This window comes from Equus przewalskii, chromosome 17 (genome assembly GCF_037783145.1).
Source record: "Equus przewalskii isolate Varuska chromosome 17, EquPr2, whole genome shotgun sequence".
Taxonomy (NCBI): domain Eukaryota; kingdom Metazoa; phylum Chordata; class Mammalia; order Perissodactyla; family Equidae; genus Equus; species Equus przewalskii.
Window position 1 is genome coordinate 58,688,413 of NC_091847.1, and position 17,645 is coordinate 58,706,057.

Genomic DNA, 17,645 nt, shown 5'->3' on the forward strand with positions numbered 1-17,645 from the left:
CATATCCAATACTGGACTGTTTTGATAGCTGGAGAATCATTTTCAGCTTATGCAAGAAATGCCAGCCCAAGAGGGAAATAGGTAGGACACTAATTATGCATATATGTGTGTGTATGTATATTTAAGGAATAATGTTCTCTACCCAAGAATTCCCAAGAAGCACTTCTTATTGGAGGAAATAGAAAAATAACACTGAAAATTTTTTGAAAGTAGAATTTGTAGCTCCATGTAAGAAAATATTGCTTTTCTAAATGTGATTATTTCTTTTCAGTATTGAAAAAAAGATGTTCAATACCATGTACATATAGCTCAAATAGCATGATTATAACTTAAACACATCTGTGTTGTTCAGTATCTTCTATAGTAAGCTGAACGTATAGCCTCTCAACTTGCCCCATTTGAGTTAATATACTGCTATTTGTACAAAATATATGATGAATACTCATAGAAGATTGAAAGGTGAATCAAGTATGGCTCCCACTCTGAAGGAAACTAAAACTAAAATTGATTAAAGGTGAGAATAAGATAGCAGTATGCTCCCTCTAATCCATAGGAAAGATGTCAGACCACTGGGTTGGTTGATTTCATTCAGCACCAACATGAGAATATAATTCTTCAGTGCTTTTCACTTCTGTAAATCTGACCATAAGTCATAGGAAAAGCTATTGCTTTTGAGGCATGTAGCTTTATATATTATAAAAAGCAGATGTTGGTTTGGTCTGTTCAATCAACTATTTGATAAATTCAATGAGTAAAACGTGAATAATCAGGGGCCAGCCCCATGGCTGAGTGGTTAAGATCCCACACTCTGCTTCAGCAGCCCAGGGTTTCGTCAGTTTGGATCCTGGGTGCGGAGAAGTCACTGCTCATCAGGCCACGCTGAGGCGGCATCCCACATGCCACAACTAGAAGGACCCACAACTAAGATATACAACTATGTACCAGGGGGCTTTGGGGAGAAGAAGAAGAAGAAGAAAAAAGATTGGCAACAGATGCTAGCTCAGGGCCTATCTTTAAAAAAAAAAAAGAATTCATTATAAAAAAAAGTGAATAAGCATTTAAACTGTTATTTGCTATGGTTTTGAGTAAAATAATCATTGATTTGATATTTTGTTTTTGTTGTTCAATTGGTTATTAAATTATGACTGCATATATTTCTCTTTCTAGGAATAGTCTAATTTCAAATATAAAATTAAAAAGCACAAATAAAAAATACCCCATAATGCTTTAAATATATATGTTCAAATATGCACCAGAAAGTCCATCAACAGAAACAAGACCTCTTTCACAGAGGAGAAAGATTGGAGCCACTTGTCAGCTCTGCAGTACTCCTAATTACAAACAGGAGTGAAGAATTTTGAAGTTTACATGTAGAAGACATAGTCAAAGTTCTAATGTAAATTATGAGAGTCCTTATGTCCTATGTTTTATTGGAAATCACCTTCTTACAATATTTTTAATTAATGAAGGAACTACACCTTGTCACAAAAGCAAAATGGAAAGAAAAATTTGAAGACCACAAATGGAGTATTTCAAGTTAAGACTACATCATAATTTTGTTTCTTTATATATAAGTTGTTTAATCAATGACTCTGCATAGCTAACTTTCTAAAATCAGACTTTTTATTATTTGAAGATAATGCCATATAGATGATGTGTTGACAAGAGTCAATCATAACCCCTAATTAATTGTAGGATAGAAATGTTATGAGCTACACAAAACATTCTATTTTCATATACATTTCTACACACACAGAGTAAACACTACTTTAATCTGATCTTTAAATTGATCACCCTAAAAGTAGAGCCTTGTACTAGCCTGATAATGTTAGTGGTTAAGTTTGAACACTCTGCCTTGATGGCCTGGGTTTCGCAGGTTCAGATCCTGGGCACGGACCTAAGCACTGCTTATCAAGCCATGCTGTGGTGGCGTCCCACATACGAAATAAAGGAAGATTGGCACAGATGTTAGTTCAGGGCCAATCTTCCTCACCTAAAAAGAAAAGTAGAGCCCTGTACATTAGTATAGTAAATAAAATAGATAATAAGCAGTGTATAGTATATGTTTTATATATTTATGTGTTTTATTTAAATATATACTATTTATATATACAGTTAGATATTTAATTAATACTTTTATTGAAATAAGTAGCATAATTTCTTAATCATTAAAAAATGTGGTTGTCTGGGGTCAGCCTGGTGGTGTAGTGATTAAGTTCATATGCTCTGCTTTGGCGGCCTGGGGTTTGTAGATTTGGATCCCAGGCACAGACCTAGTGCTGCTGGTCAAACCATGCTGTGGCGACATCCCACATAAAACAGAGGAAGACTGGTGCAGACGTTAGCTCAGCAACAATCTTCCTCAAGCAAAAAGAGGAAGATTGGCAACAATTGTTAGCTCAGGGCCAATCTTTCTCACAAAAAGAAAAAAAAGCACCAAAGAAGCCCCTCAAAAAATGTGGTTGTCTGGTTTCTTGTCTAGTTGAAGACTAAAATTTTGGCATACACCTGAGATTATTTTTCTGAATGTCTTGGTGCTATACATGGGAGGTGTATTATTTTTATTTAAGAAACTCAGTGAAAGAGCCTCCTGCAGTTCAGCCAGTGTTCCAAGTCCTTTATGAATATTAACTCAGTTCACCATCCTGGCAACCCTTACGGTAGGAACTAGTGTAATGCCCCATTTCGATGAGGAAGTTAAGTAGCTTACCCTGGGCCAGACAGCTAAGTGGCAGAATCGGGATTCAGAATTACTCTGGAGTCCACATGCCAGTTCGGAAAGGACTGGCAGCCACATCTGAGTAGGTTTCCTTTACTGATTTGAAGTCAAGGGCACAGAAAAGATTACTCAACCCTTGGTACCCTGGTTCCAAGACATCCAGGGACCTGGAGTCTCAGCTTCCGGTTATCACTCTGCGTATCCAAGAGTCAGGGTCACGTCTTACCTGCCCTCCTCCTTGGGCCATGTCTGCGGAGCCCCCAAACAGCGGGCAATAATGGGAAAGCTGGCATCAAGCAGCAGCCATTCTCTTTACGGGACACAGAAATGACCCCTTGTTATCTTTGACTCCACGGCTGCTGTAATATTATTCGGTTAGCCCTAGTTACAGACTGGTTTTTGTGGTAAGTCTGTCTGACTTTTGCAATTCTTTGAAGCCTCTGTCAAAGCTAGAGATCTGAGTCTCCATATCAATTGCCCCCATTAACAATGTAACTTTGTGAGTTTATTTAGCTGTGGATCTTCACAGACTGAAGTTTAAGCTTGCTTCTTCCACCAAAAGTTTGGGGCCTGCTCTTTATTACTACAGGATGTTTTTCACTGTCTTCTAGACTTTAAGTTAAAAAAAATTTAGTTTCTGTTTGGGTGGTGATGATGAATTTTAGATTCTTTGTCACGAAACTCAGGGAAAACACACTACGCTTTGCTGGCTGTAAGTGAAGGCTTATGCTATAAGGGAAAATAGGGTTTTAAAGGACAATAACTATACTTAGTATGTAACTTTCTTTTTTCATTTTACCACAGAACTTTGAATAATAGAATTTAAGTGGTTGTTTGGACTTAAATTACTCCTACTTCTACAATTGCTGTTTAAACACCCTGAGACCACCGTATGTGGTATTTATGAAAGCAAAGAGCCCCCCCCAAATTGCCTCAGAAATGTTATAATTTAAATTTAGTAATTTCTCTCAAGAACAGTAGAAAAGTTGTTGAAAGACAAATAAAGCTTGTGAACTTTGGGGGTTTTTTCCACACTCTGGAAGAGAATTAATATGCATGTCCGTGGTATACCAGACATTTGATCTTGCTTAAACCCCACATGAAATGTATGAGATGGATATCTCTTCTCCCAATTTTATTGGCAAAGAAATTGAATCTCAGAGATATTAGGTAAATTGTCTAAGGGCACACGGGTCCTAAGTTGGATCCAAACTGGGGTTATCCTGACCTCAAAATTGTGCTCTGGGGGCCAGCCCCGTGGCCAAGTGGTTAGGTTTGCAGGCTCAGCTTTGGCGGCCTGGGGTTTGCCGGTTTGGATCCTGGGCACGGACCTAGCATCGCTGATCAAGTCACGCTGTTGCAGCATCCCACATACAAGAGCCGGAATGACTTATAACTAGGATATACAGCTATGTACTGTGGCTTTGGGGAGAAAAAAATTATGCTCTGTCCCTCACTGTACCATAAACTTTGGGATTTTTTAAAATCTTGGTTATTTTCACCTTTAATCATTGGTATCGACAATTCACTTTAAAGAAGGGAAGCATTTTTAGACAGAGAGAGCCATTTATTCCTGTCATTGGAGTTATAGAAATCATGCTGAATATTAAATGTAATTTACCTTGGCAAGTGCCATGGTTGAAACTGAGAAGTACTAGTTTGCTTAGTTAAATCCTACTTTTGAAACAATTAAAATGTCGATTAAAGTCCAAGTGTGAAATGTGAGCCTTTGTATCCTGACTCCTTGTAGACCCAATGCATGAGCACAGTTGCACGCCCCTCAGAGTCTTCTTCTGGTTGACTGGGAGGGGTTACATGGGTGTCAGCAGGTGAGAGGCATCGAAGGTCACAGCTCACAGTTTCCTTCATCTTCAGTCCAAGGCAGAGGCTCAGAGTAACTGTCAACAGAAAAGAAACCATTGTACGAGAGAATTGCTTAAAATACTTTAGTTGCTCTCCCCACTTGGTGGGGGCAGTGTTTGTGGTTTGGAGAGCTACAATGACGGTTTGAAGCTGTTGTACCAATTTGGAATATATATATCTCTGTAATGTGGTGTGCTTTCTTATCTTGAACAGCGTGTGTTAAAACAGTTGAGGTATGTTGACAAAGCACAAGTCTTGACATTTCCTCACTTCATAATTTGTGTTCAGTTGGCAATGTGAGTGTTGATAAAGAACAATGTTAATGCCTGTTTGTGAAAGATGATCAATTATGGATTTCTTTCTAGTTTTCTTCCTCTCTTCACAGCTGTGAGCAAGGCTGTTCTAAATTTCCATTAGATTATAGAAGTTTATTACTTTCTTGGACAAATAAAATACGAATACAGTTTCACCCTACAAAGAGATTATTAAGCTAATGTTGAAAAAAACTTATTAATCTTATTATTGTAACAGTTCATAGCACTGAGTAGAGGAACTCAAGATAACTTGATTTTAGACCCTACCAGCGTCTTGCAAATCACATACGAAGTGCCCAGTAAATATTTGAGAAGTAAATATACATGAATATAGTTCTCGCTGAGAGTTCTCATTTCTCAGTTGTATTTCCATTTTTATGTGTGAAGGAGAAGTATTTATTCCTGACAGTTTGGGGCTTATCTTTAAAAGAGCTTTGTGCACTGTGGACAAAAGTAACAATATTATTCATTATACTGATCTCATACGTACATAACATAACACACACGCACACACAAAAGCACTAACCATGAACTTCTCGCATATTTAGAAAGGTAAGAATGCTTGCTTTGTCTGTAGCTTAGTAATGAACATCTGCTTTGACCACAAGCGTAGGAAATGCCCTACTTGTTATTTACTATCTATTTTCCTAGGTCTTGTGTACAAAACCGTCGGTAGGGTTTCTGGGTAGGAGAAGTTTCCACACATGAGCCATATTTACGTAGGGTTGTCCTAAACAGCCAGTTCATAAGGTCTAAGAAGAAGCAATTCTGACTTTTCTTTGCCAATATGAATTATTTTAGTATTTCCTGATCAGGATTAGTTAGATGCAGGAGGCACACCTAGTCCCTTACAGACAATTCAGTCAAAATGTTCATGCCCATTTGGTGCATAGTTTTGTAGACATGTCTGAGAGTTTTCATATCACTTATCTCTTCCCTTTCACTGTTGATTTAATTCTCAATTTTGTCTAAATATCAGACTTTAAGAATTACCTCTTAATATGTGCCTGGTAAGAAGCTTGATAATCAATTTATTAAGTAAATGATGGGCTTTGAACAGCATTAACATCTCACTGAAGAAGAAGCACTTAATTCCTAACTCCTAACAAGTTAGGTGTTCCTAAGACAGAGTTGGTTTTCCCTTGTAAGGAAATACTTTGTGATTTCACATATGTAGTTAGTGAAATATGGAGACTTTACCACAAAGCAAAGCAAGGAGAGGGGCAGAATGGAATGGATAAAGAAGGCAGATTAATGGGGCAAGAAAAAGTTTGTTATTTTGAAAATTTTCTGTAATGTATTTACTTAAGATTCATGTTTAAGAGAATTTTGTCCACAGCTGCAAAAGAGATTCAGAAATAAGTCATAGAAGAAAAAAAAATAGAAAAGGTAATGAATTATGGAAAATAGGGAAAAATGGGAGGGAGAAAAATGATATAAGGGAAGTGAAAGAAAAATCTCCAGAAGAATAGAGGTATTTATAAAAAGGCTTGAATCTTCTGCCTTTCTTCAATCTTAAGAATACTCTGGTTTCATATTTTGTGCTTCTTTTGACAGGATGTACATTTATAGACTGTTTACTTAGTAACTGAAACCTTTGCTTTTTTCCTCTTCTAAAAAATCATGAAATGTGTAGTTAGAAGGGAGAAGTTTGTTCCCAGCCACTTAAGAATGCAAACCTTATCTAGGGGCAGTTGTAGGATATTCTTTAATAATCTAAAGTCACAAAACTTTAAAACAATTAGGCTATTCCTATTGGCTATTGAGATTTCTTAGAACTTATTCTGCAAAATATTTTAGTGGTATGAGCTACACTTGAGTGAGAACCACTTTTAGCTTTACAATTACTTTAGAATTGTTCCAATAAGTCAGCAACCACACGTAACCCAATAGATCTAAGGAAACCATGGCTGTGTTCCCCGAATTGGAGAAATCTCTCTCCACTGGAAAGCTGTCTTCTTAAGCAGTAGTGGGGCCAAAGGCAAAGTGGTGGACTGTGATGCCAGGCTGTCTGGGCTGAGGTCCCAGCTCTGCCTCTTACTGTCCAGGTAACCTGGGCAACGTCATTTCTCCTCTCAGAGGGTACTCCCTGTGAAGTTACAATCTCACAAGGCTGGGCTACTGAATGAATGAATAGGTGCAAAGAACTCAGAAGAATGTCTGATACATAAGAAGTATTTAATAAATTTAAGTTATTAGGATGCATGTTCAATATGGAAAGGAGTAAAAAGCACTTCAAAACATTAAAACAGAAAACCATAAAAGAAGTAAATAAGTATGTTTGTAGTCAGTCAAGGTAAAGATTATTCTTTAAAACTAAAACAAAAAACCCTATCAAAGTATCTTCCAGATAATTAACAGTTCAAATAAATATTTGCTGAAAAACTGGGCAGGTAAAATAATAAAATATAAAACTAGAACTATTCACCAAAAAGTATTTGAGATCTAGTATCAGCTTATAGCCGCATTAGATCTGTTTTGGTTAGAGAAAAAATATATGACAGAACTCATGTCTTCGAGGTTGTTTCAATTAGTTAAAGAGAGGATCACATTTTTGACAGATGTAAGATGAGGTTTTGCAGGTAATAGGCATTCAGTAAGTACTCACGACTCACTAATGGAATGAATGAAAAAATTTGGAATTATTATAAATGGTAATAGAAATATAAAGAACTATAAAGTAGGAATTCAGGGGATGACAAGAGCTGAATGTGTTGATACGATTCAGAAGGTGGGGCTCAGGCTGATATTTAAAGAATGTGTAGATTTAAGCTTGTCATTCTCAATCCTTGTTGCACATTAAAGTAGTGAATGCTGAGGTCCCCCCGCCAAGAAAACCTTATTTAATTGGTCTGAGGTGAAACCTAATCATTTATATGGTTTAAAAGCTACAAAGGTGGTTTTAATATTCAGTCAATGTGAGAATCCCTGATATAAATAGTCAGAACAGAGAAAAAAATTCCAGGCAGGGATAGTGGCCTAGGGGAATTTGTGTACAGGGCTATGAAAAGATGTGCAGCGACTTAGAAAGGAGCTACACTGAGGCTAGTCTAGCTTCATTTCCAAATAATAAAGTCCTAAACTGGAATGGCCTCGACAAGGATGGAAGTGACTTGTGTGTGGTTCTCCCTTATGCAAGGCCTTTGACTTTAGACAGACCTAACTTAAGTCCCTTGAGCTTTAGAGGTTGCATATCTCTATATGCCTTATCTTTGTCTTCTGTAGAATGGACGTGGCTCTCTCATACAGGCCGTGGGAACAGAGAGGACATGGTGAGAAGAAGAGCTGAGTTAAATGAGTTAAGATGACCAGGAAAATGGTGGTGTCATGACAGAGGCAGGGAGACAGAAGTGCCCAAAAGTGAACCAAAGCAAGTCAATGCCTCATGAATTTTTAACACTGTATTTCTAGAGAAATGAATCATTTAAAAAATCGTCAAATAAAATACATTGTGCATCAGGAAGACACTATTTATGGAACAAAGTAAATATCTTCCCACCAGCCACTCACTATACCTTTCCCCTCAAAACTGATAATACTAACTCAGAAATGAAACTAGAGCTGTATAAGGCAGTTTGGGCAAAATAAGAAATGACCCTCTCGAAAGTGTACTTAGTGTTTCAAACGTTCATATTAGAAGCAGAAGTATGTAAGTCCCGTGAGAAAAAGCTAAATGAAAATAGGAAGTACTGAAAATGAAAGCTACATATATTTTGTAAGAATTTGTCCTTCCAAATACTCTTAGTAGACTTTTCTACATAAAAAAAATAGAAATTGTTAGACCTTCTGATGAATATTATCTACATGGCAGCACATATTAGTATTGCTATTTCTAAATTAAAGAAATGTGGTTGCTTAGAAACAGATTAAATGACTATCTAGGCACCCTTTTGACTTAGTATGAAAAGAACAAAAAGTACTAAGTGAGGCAGAGTGATCTGGAGAGAAGAGGTGACCTGTGATTAAATTGTCTTTTAATCTGAAGCTATTATGTTAATTTGCCAGGTCAGCTTTTGAAATGGCTTCTAGACTTGATTGGCCTAAATATTTCTATTATCTCCATGTATTATTATGCATGTTCACTCATTTTATCGTCCCAATAACTCTGAAAGGTGGAGTAGATATGTTATCCCGTTGCATAGTAGAAGGTGTTACAGAGGGACTGACCATCCCAAGAAAATGTGCCTGGCTAAGAGTGATAATGACCAGGCTTGAGCCCAACTTTCTTCAGTTCTGTGTGATATTATTTTATTTTAGACCATAATATTCATTACAGTGGTTATTGACCTTTTAAAATCACTTTCAGGAAAATCATCCCTGTGTCTCTCTTCAGCTTGTGTAACACAGTGAAACCAAGTGCATGAACTTTTTGGAATTAGGTATGATTTGGACTCTGACAAATGTTACTTTTTTTTGTTGTTGGTGAGGAAGATTGGCCCTGAGCTAACATCTGTGCCAATCTTCCTCTTTTTGCTTGACATCCATGCCCAGGATCCAAACCACGAACCTCGGGCTGCCGAAACAGGGCGCGTGAATCCAACCGCCATGCTGCCGGGCCAGCGCCAAGTGTTACTTTTTACAAGAGGCAATATTTCACGTTCTTAATATACGTGAACTTTGATTTTAGACACACCCAGCTTAAATATCCTGAAAAAGTTGCATAATCTTTATATGCCTCGGATTTCTCATCTATAAACTAGATATTAATTTGTACTTTATTGTGAGGATCTTGTCAGGTAAGAATGTGTGCAATGTTCTTAACACAATAGGCTCAGTACATGTTATTTACATAATTTGAGGTTGAAATAACTATTTCATAATGACATGAGAGCAGGTTTTAATGATTTATTATTTATTACAAAAATCGTACTACGTAAAGAACACACAATTCATGTTATAACTGAAGATACTCTGAGAAAGAATTTAGGTTAAAATATGGAAAAATATTTTTAAAAATATGTAAATTATGAGAGGTGCAATAAAAAATCCACAAATATTTTTATGAAGCTAGATAAGTTGATATTAAATTTCATACAGAAAAATAAATGTACAAGAATAGCCAAGAAAACACTAAAAAGAAAAGCTATATGGACAACCGCATGCAAAAGAATGAAACTGGACCACTATCTGACACCAAACAAAAAAATCAACTCAAATTTGATTAAAGACTTGAACGTAAGACCTGAAATCATAAAACTCCTAGAAGAAAACATAGGTAGTAAGTCCTTGGCATTGATCTTGGCAATGATATTTTGGATTTGATACCAAAAGTAAAGGCAACAAAACTAAAAATCAACAAGTGGAACTACATGAAACTAAAAAGCTTCTGCACAGCAAAGGAAACCATCAACCAAATGAAAAGGCAACCAGCCGAATGGGAGAAAATATTTGCAAATTGTATATCTGATAAGGGGATATATCCAAAATATATGAAGAACTCATACAACTCAATAATAATAATAAAAAAAAGCAAACAATCCAATTAAAAAGTGGGCAGAAGATCTGAATAGACATTTTCCCAAAGAAGACATGCAGATGGCCAACAGGTACATGAAAAGATGTTCAACATCACTAATCAACAGGAAAATGCAAATCAAAACCACAGTGAGGTATCAGCTCACATTTGTTAAGATGGCTATCCTCAAAAAGACAAGAAATAACTAGTGTTGGCAAGGATGTGGAGAAAGGGGAACCCTTGGGCCCTATTGATGGGAATGTAAATTGTACAACCACTGTGAAAAACAGTATGGAGGTTCCTCAAAAAATTAAAAACAGAACTACCATATGACCCAGCAATTCCACTTCTGGGTATTTAACCAAGACATAGAAGCAACTGTGTCCATCAACAGATAAATGGATAAAATATATATTTTTTATGTGTATAAATATATATGTATATACACAATGTATACATATATATGTAGATACAAAATTTATGTATATAAATATATATACACACAATGTGTGTATGTGTGTATAAGTATGTGAACTATTTATATGCAATGGACTATTATTCAGCCATAAAGAAGAAGGAAATCCTGCCATCTGCAATAACATGGCTGGACCTTGAGAACATTATGCTAGTGAGATAAGTCAGACAGAGAGAGATAAATACTGTGTGATCTCACTTATATGTGAAATCTGAAAAAAACCTGAACTCATAGATACAGAGAACAGATTGGTGGTTACCAGAGGCTGAGGTTGGGAGTTGAGTGAAATGGGGGAAGGTGCTCAAAAGGTACAAACTTCCAGTTATAAGATAAATAAGTCCTGAGGATACAATGTACAGCACGGTGGCTACAGTTAATAATATTGTAGTGTATATCTGAAAGTTGTTAAGAGAGTAGATATTAAAAGTTCTTATCACAAGAGAAAATAGTTGTAACTGTATAGTGTTGGATGTTGATTAAACTTATTGTGGTCATTTGTTTTGCAATATATACATATATCAAATCATGTTGTACACCTAAAACTAATATGATGTTATATGTCAATTGTATCTCGATTTAAAAAAAGGAAATAAGCTCAAAAACAAAAAGAAAAACTATAACAGATGAAATCTACTGTAAGTCATATATAATTGAAGCGGTGTGGTACTGGCACATAATAAAGAGATGGACTAGTGGAATTAAATGGAATTTTAGAAATAGACACAGGTACCACTCAAACTTCAGTATGTATGCGCATATCTGTCAATTTACATCAGTTTCCAAGTCTCTTGCCAAACCTGAAAACCTGCCGTTTCTTTGACTCCTCTCCTATGCTGCTTGGAGTCAGTATTCTGACAACTGGACCTTGATTTCATTCCATGCTTCTAGATGTCGATTTCAGTCTACACCAGCACTGCTTAACACAACTTTCTGTATTGATTAGAAATGGTTTAAAATCAGGACTGTCCAATAGGATGGCTATTGAGACCTTGAAATATGGCTAGTGCAACTGAGGAACTTATTTTAAAATTCTGTTTAAATTTTTAACCAAATTGTATTTAACTAGCCACTTGAGGCTAGTGGAGACTCTACTGGACAATCAAGCGTTGAACTCTAAGCTCCTCAAGGCTAGGTTCTAGTCGTTTTAGTTCACACTAGTGTCTAGCATGGTGCCTGAGGGCTGACTGGGTTTTATCTTTCCAGTCCATATGAATTCCCTTACAGAACTTCGTCAGGAGGGCTGGTGGCAGCCTCATGCTCAGCTCCATCACGGTACCCGGTCAGGGGGCAGAACTACAGCTGGAAGAGGTGCTTCTTGGAATAGCTTTTCCCCTTCCTACTCATAAGCTGGCTTAGCCTGGATCATACAGGCTTGCAAAAATTCCCTCTAATTTGCAGGAATCTCAGAGTACCATTTTTATCTAATAGTGAATAGAAAGAGCAGGTGTAAACACTTATTCACCTGCTTTAAGGAAGCTGTAGCTTTCTTAAAGTAATGTTTTCAGCTCTTCTCACAGAGAAATTTGTCTTTGAGGAAACATATGCAGTCAATAGTTTACATAAACACCGGTCTCAGAAAAGCAGAAGATCAGGTGGAGGGCTCAATGGCAGCAGAAGGAGAACATGAGAATTTTGAAAAGGAGTTTCTGTTAATCTAAAGATGTTCAAATTGGATCTTCACAGATGATTTTGGGCCAAGTCAAATAAAATGTTAAGCAGCATGCTGGCGCGGAAAGGGCTAAGGCTTAGGGCCTTAGATCTCTGATTTGACTTCCAACTCTCTGTTCCCTTTAGGTGTGTGAGGAAAGCTACACGGCTTCTCAGCATTAGCTCTTGACCTGGCAAAAGGAGAAGGATTGTATTGTGTAAGTGTGGTTTGGGCGATGAAATAAGCTAACGTACGTAAATGGTCAACAAAGGTGTGTTTCCCTCTGCTTACATCTCCTCCTACACTATCATTACCCCAAAAGGTTGTTGTGTAGAGTTGAGAACATGCTTCTAGAAACCACCCCATCTAATATCCTCTCTTTATAAATGAGGAAATTGAGTGCGGGGTATGCAAGACAAAAGTGATACCAGCAGCAGAAGGCTCTAAAAAAGGAGATGTCAGATGGCACCAGCATCATGCCTGCTCCACGCTCTGGGACACTACCTTTGAAATCAGTACTTACTGCTGAGAATTCAGAGCTGCAAACGCTCGAATGAATGTTTTGAGTTGTCCTTTCTCACGCTGTGATTTTTGATATTTGTTTTTTCTTTACTTTATTAAAAGCATTGCCAGGGTGGTTAAGTTTCTTGATTTGAACCAATGATTATAATCACTTTAAATAAAAAATAACTATCTCAATATTATTTTATCTAGTAGGAGGACAAGCGCTTTGCTATCAGTGTCCAGAATCCTCTACACTTCTCTCTGTTCTAAGGTGGTGCTTTGGCTTTCCTAAATTTTAATGCACACAAACACCTTTCACTTTTTTTTTTTCACCTTGTTTGGATGACCTCTTTAGCTTCATTGTCTTTTCTGTTGGTGATCATGAGACACAGAATAGAGATGTCTGATTGTGATAAAGGACCAGTTAGATACAAAGGACACTTTATGATGTCAGTTATGAGAGTCAGTATTTTATAGCGCAGGGTGGAAATGCAGTATCAATTCATGGATCAACTATTTGCTTACAGGAAAATTCTCTAAAGTAGTACAGTTTTGGGATTTGTCTTTTTCAGAGTTGAGTATGCTTTTGATTTATAGCAACTGTAAAACCCATTTCCTTTTTTCTCCTTGTTTCCTCATCTGGGTATTTAATTTTACAAAGGTAAACACACGTAAAACCTTTGTATCAGGTTAATTTTCTCATATAGAGTTTTTGAGCTTAGCTACAACCTTACTTAAAGGGAAATCATTTTAGGTGTGGTGTTCAGATATAATAAAACTTAAGTAAAAGACAAGTTAAAGAATCATGATTTTTCTTTTTGTTAAAAGAGGCAATAAAGCTTACATACTGCACAGATAATATGACAAAGCAAATAATATATAACTAATATTTTGTATAACATAATAGCAAGAATATTATATTTTCCCATTTGTTACTCCTTACAGAAATGAATACAGAATTAGAGAGTATGGATACAATTAAGACTAAAATGTACAATATAAAAATATCCAGCCTAATATATTTAATTTCCTTTGAGTGGCGTTTGTCATGATAAGCATTCTCTGTTATATATATATATATATATATATATATATATATATATATATATATATATATCTTTTACAAGTAGATGGGTTGTCTGTTAACAATTTCCCCCTTTTTATTTCAACTAAATTTATGAGGATATTAAGAAAGAGAACATAGCTTGGTGATAGCATTCTGGAGATGAACACACACATTATCCCTAGGAGGCATATGACATGGTTAGTTTTGTCATTATCCATTATTAGAGAGTCTAGACTTATTTTACCAACAATGTGCTTTATTTTTCAGTGAGTCATGTGGTTGCCTCATCCTTCCCTTCAGGTGTTGTTTCCTCAACAGTTTCTCTTATTTTCTTTTGTTTTTAGGCCCTCTCTTCCTTTCTCATCAGCTCATACCTATTCCATATTTATATGTATTGTTTTAGATCCATCCATCCATCCATCCAACCGTCCATCCTATTCAGGAAGAGCTCAGAAGATGCTAAGGCTAATATAGATCATAAAGGAAGGAGGACTCCCAAAGAAGGCTTTCATTCTCAGTGCTGTATTTTTGCCTCTTCACTTTTCCTTTAAAGATGGTATTTGGAAAAATTCCAAGATGAACTCTTCCCTGAACACCAGCTCCTCAGGGAAGCTATTTTGTGGTTGATCTTCTTCCTTTACAATATCATGCTTTGGTGCAATATTTCTGGGCACTTAACCTCTCACTCCTCAACAGGAATCTCTTTCTTTATTGAGAGTAACAAAGCCAGGAGAGGAAGCAGGTGTTGAAAGCCTCAGTGGCCACAACTGGAAAAAGAAAGAAAGAAAAAAAAGTCATCCCCAATCTATCGAGATCATCATCTTTTTAAAAATTTGCCTTTCTAGCTACTATATTGTCAGCTTTATTCAATTTGCTTAACTGTGAGTGCACACTATGGCCTTGCCAGAAAATTTCTGGGACATCCTATTTTTTCTTGTTCTTGCTAATGAGAAGGAAGCCCTGGACAGCACACTCCTTTGGCACAACTCATGCCCTGACCCAGGGGTAACAGGCCTCACCAGCATTAGGACAAAGGGGCCCCCCAGGAGCTTCATCATTAGCCCTTTATAATCATAGTCTGTAGGAATTCACAGATCAGTAATCAAAAAGCCCAATTTTGAGACAAGTTATTTTAATAATATGAGCTAGGTATAAAACCATAATGTATAAATTAAATTATAGAACTATAGGTCCGCTACTTTAATTTCCTAATTGAATGTAAAGTGATCCAAAATGGTCTATAGAAATAATTAAACTTTTTAAAATGATAAATTAGTGAAATTAACTTGTTAATTATTGTGAGACATTGAAATATTAGTACTCTCCATTCAGATAGAGAAAACATTGGAGAAATTAAGTGGTGATGTCTCTTCTTATTTTTATCCTATATTGTATTTCTTCTTAATTCTCTAAAAGTACCAAGATCTCCATTTTAAAACTCTAAAATAAAGTAGTCGATGATTTTCTTTCATTCAAAGTCAGTTCGATATACTATCTTCAATCAAACACAGAAATGTTTCTGAAATCAGGTTGCATTTCAGATGTCATTTTAAAAAACACTCTAAATTGTTGACATTCTATGAAAAGAGAAATGGACGTTGTCATATATTGTTATTGGGGGTAAATTGGTAGAGCCTCTGTGAAGAGCAACTTGACAACATTCGTTAAAATGTAAAAAACGTATAAAATTTGCCCTAGAAACTCCACTTTTAGACATTTATTTATCCTCTACATATACAGGTTCATGTGCGAAATGATACATGGACAATGATAGACACTGTAGCATTCTTTAATGCCGAAGATTAGAAACAACCCAAATGTCATTAGCGGGAAACCAGTAAAATAAGTTTTGCTACGTTTGTAGTGTGGAATGTCACAGAAGCATTAAAATAATAAATAAAACAATACTAATAAAATGATGAGGCTATTAAAATTATAATAATGCCTAATACTGATTGAACAGTTAACCTGTATAAATTCATTTAACCCTCATAATATCCCTATGAGATATATGCTATTATTAATCTCATTTTACAGATTAAAAAAACTGGGGTATGGAGAGGTTTCCTATAGTCACTGAGATAGAATGTGGTCAGGCCGTTATACAAACCCAGGCAGTCTTATACCTCATAAATATTTGGAAAGATATTTAGAGTGCGTACCCGTTTGTAAGAGAAATAGACATTTAGAAAGAAAGGAAGGAAGGAAGAAAGGAAAGAAGGGAAGGAGGGAGGGAGAGGGAAAAGAAAGAAGGGAGGGAATCTACATCCCTAACTTATCTAAAGAATATAATTCTTTAAAAATACACCTAAGTATTATATTATTTGTTAATGCACAAAATATTTTATGATATATTCAAAAGTAAATATTTTGCAATGAAGTTAAAGGTTTTATAAGTCATACATTGCACTCTTCAATATGGTAGCCACTAGGCACATGTAGCTCTTGAACATTTAATATATAGCCATTCTGAATTGGGATATACTATATGTATAAAATACCAGATTTTGAAGATTAAGTACCCAAAAAGAATGTAAACTATCTCATTAATAACTTTTTTCCTTGCCTGCTGAAGAATATCTTGATTATATTGGGTTAAATAAAAGGTATTGTTGAAGTCAATTTCACCTATTGCTTTTTATAATGTAGCAGTTAGAAAGTTTTAAATTACTCAGATTGTATTTCTCTTAGATACCAATGATCTAATGCACTCAGGTTTCACTTGCTTTCCCTTCAGCATTACTTCTCGAGCAGGTGGTTATCAACACTTGAAGTACATTAGAATGACCTGAGAAACATTTAAAATACACTTGGGCCCCACTAAGAGGTTCTGAATTAGTTGTTCTCGGCTGGGGTGTCAGCATCACTTTTATTTTTTGGATGCTTGCATTCTAATATGAAGCCAAGGTGGAAAACTACAGCTCCAATCCTCTGAGCTTAATAGAATTGTGCCAGTGGAATAGTTGTATCATGTGGCAGTTCTCTTTTTAATTTTTTGAGGAACCTCCATACTGTTTCCCTTAGTGGCTGCACTAATTTACATTCCCACCAACATTGCTTGAGGGTTCCCTTTTCTCCACATCCTTGCTAACACTTGTTGTTTCTTGTGTTTTTGATAATAGCCAGTCTAACAGGTGTGAGGTGATACCTCCCTGTGAGTTTTTTTTTCTCCTGAGGAATACTGATCCTGAGCTAACATCTGTTGCTAATCTTCCTCTTTTTTTTTTCTTGCTTGAGGAAGATTAGCCCTGAACTAACATCTGTGCAAATCCTCCTCCACTTTATATGTGGGTCACCGCCTCAGCATGGCTGTCAAGTGGTGTAGTTCCACACCCAGGATCCAAACCCGTGAACCCAGACCACCAGTGGAGTGTGCCAAACTTAACCACTATGCCACGGGGCTGGCGCCTCACTATGGTATTTGTATGTGTGTGTATCAGGAAGATTGTCACTGAGCTAACATCTGTGCCAATCTTCCTGTATTTTATGTGTGATGCCACCACAACATGGCTTGACTAATCGTGCTAAGGCCACGCCTGGATCCAAACCTGCAAACCCCAGGCTGCCAAAGTGGAGTGAACAAACTTAACCACTAAGCCAC

General features: G+C 36.4%; 1 long non-coding RNA gene across 1 annotated transcript in view; it reads left to right on the forward strand.

Moving 5' to 3' along the window:
* The window catches only part of LOC103553715 (uncharacterized), a 181,842-nt gene extending 166,526 nt beyond the window's left edge, over window positions 1-15,316 (forward strand). The window contains exons 9-10 of the long non-coding RNA XR_011528815.1: window positions 12,621-12,691; window positions 14,448-15,316. This is a non-coding gene — a long non-coding RNA (uncharacterized lncRNA). The remainder of the gene's footprint in view (window positions 1-12,620; window positions 12,692-14,447) is intronic.
* The last annotated feature ends 2,329 nt before the right edge of the window (window positions 15,317-17,645 follow it).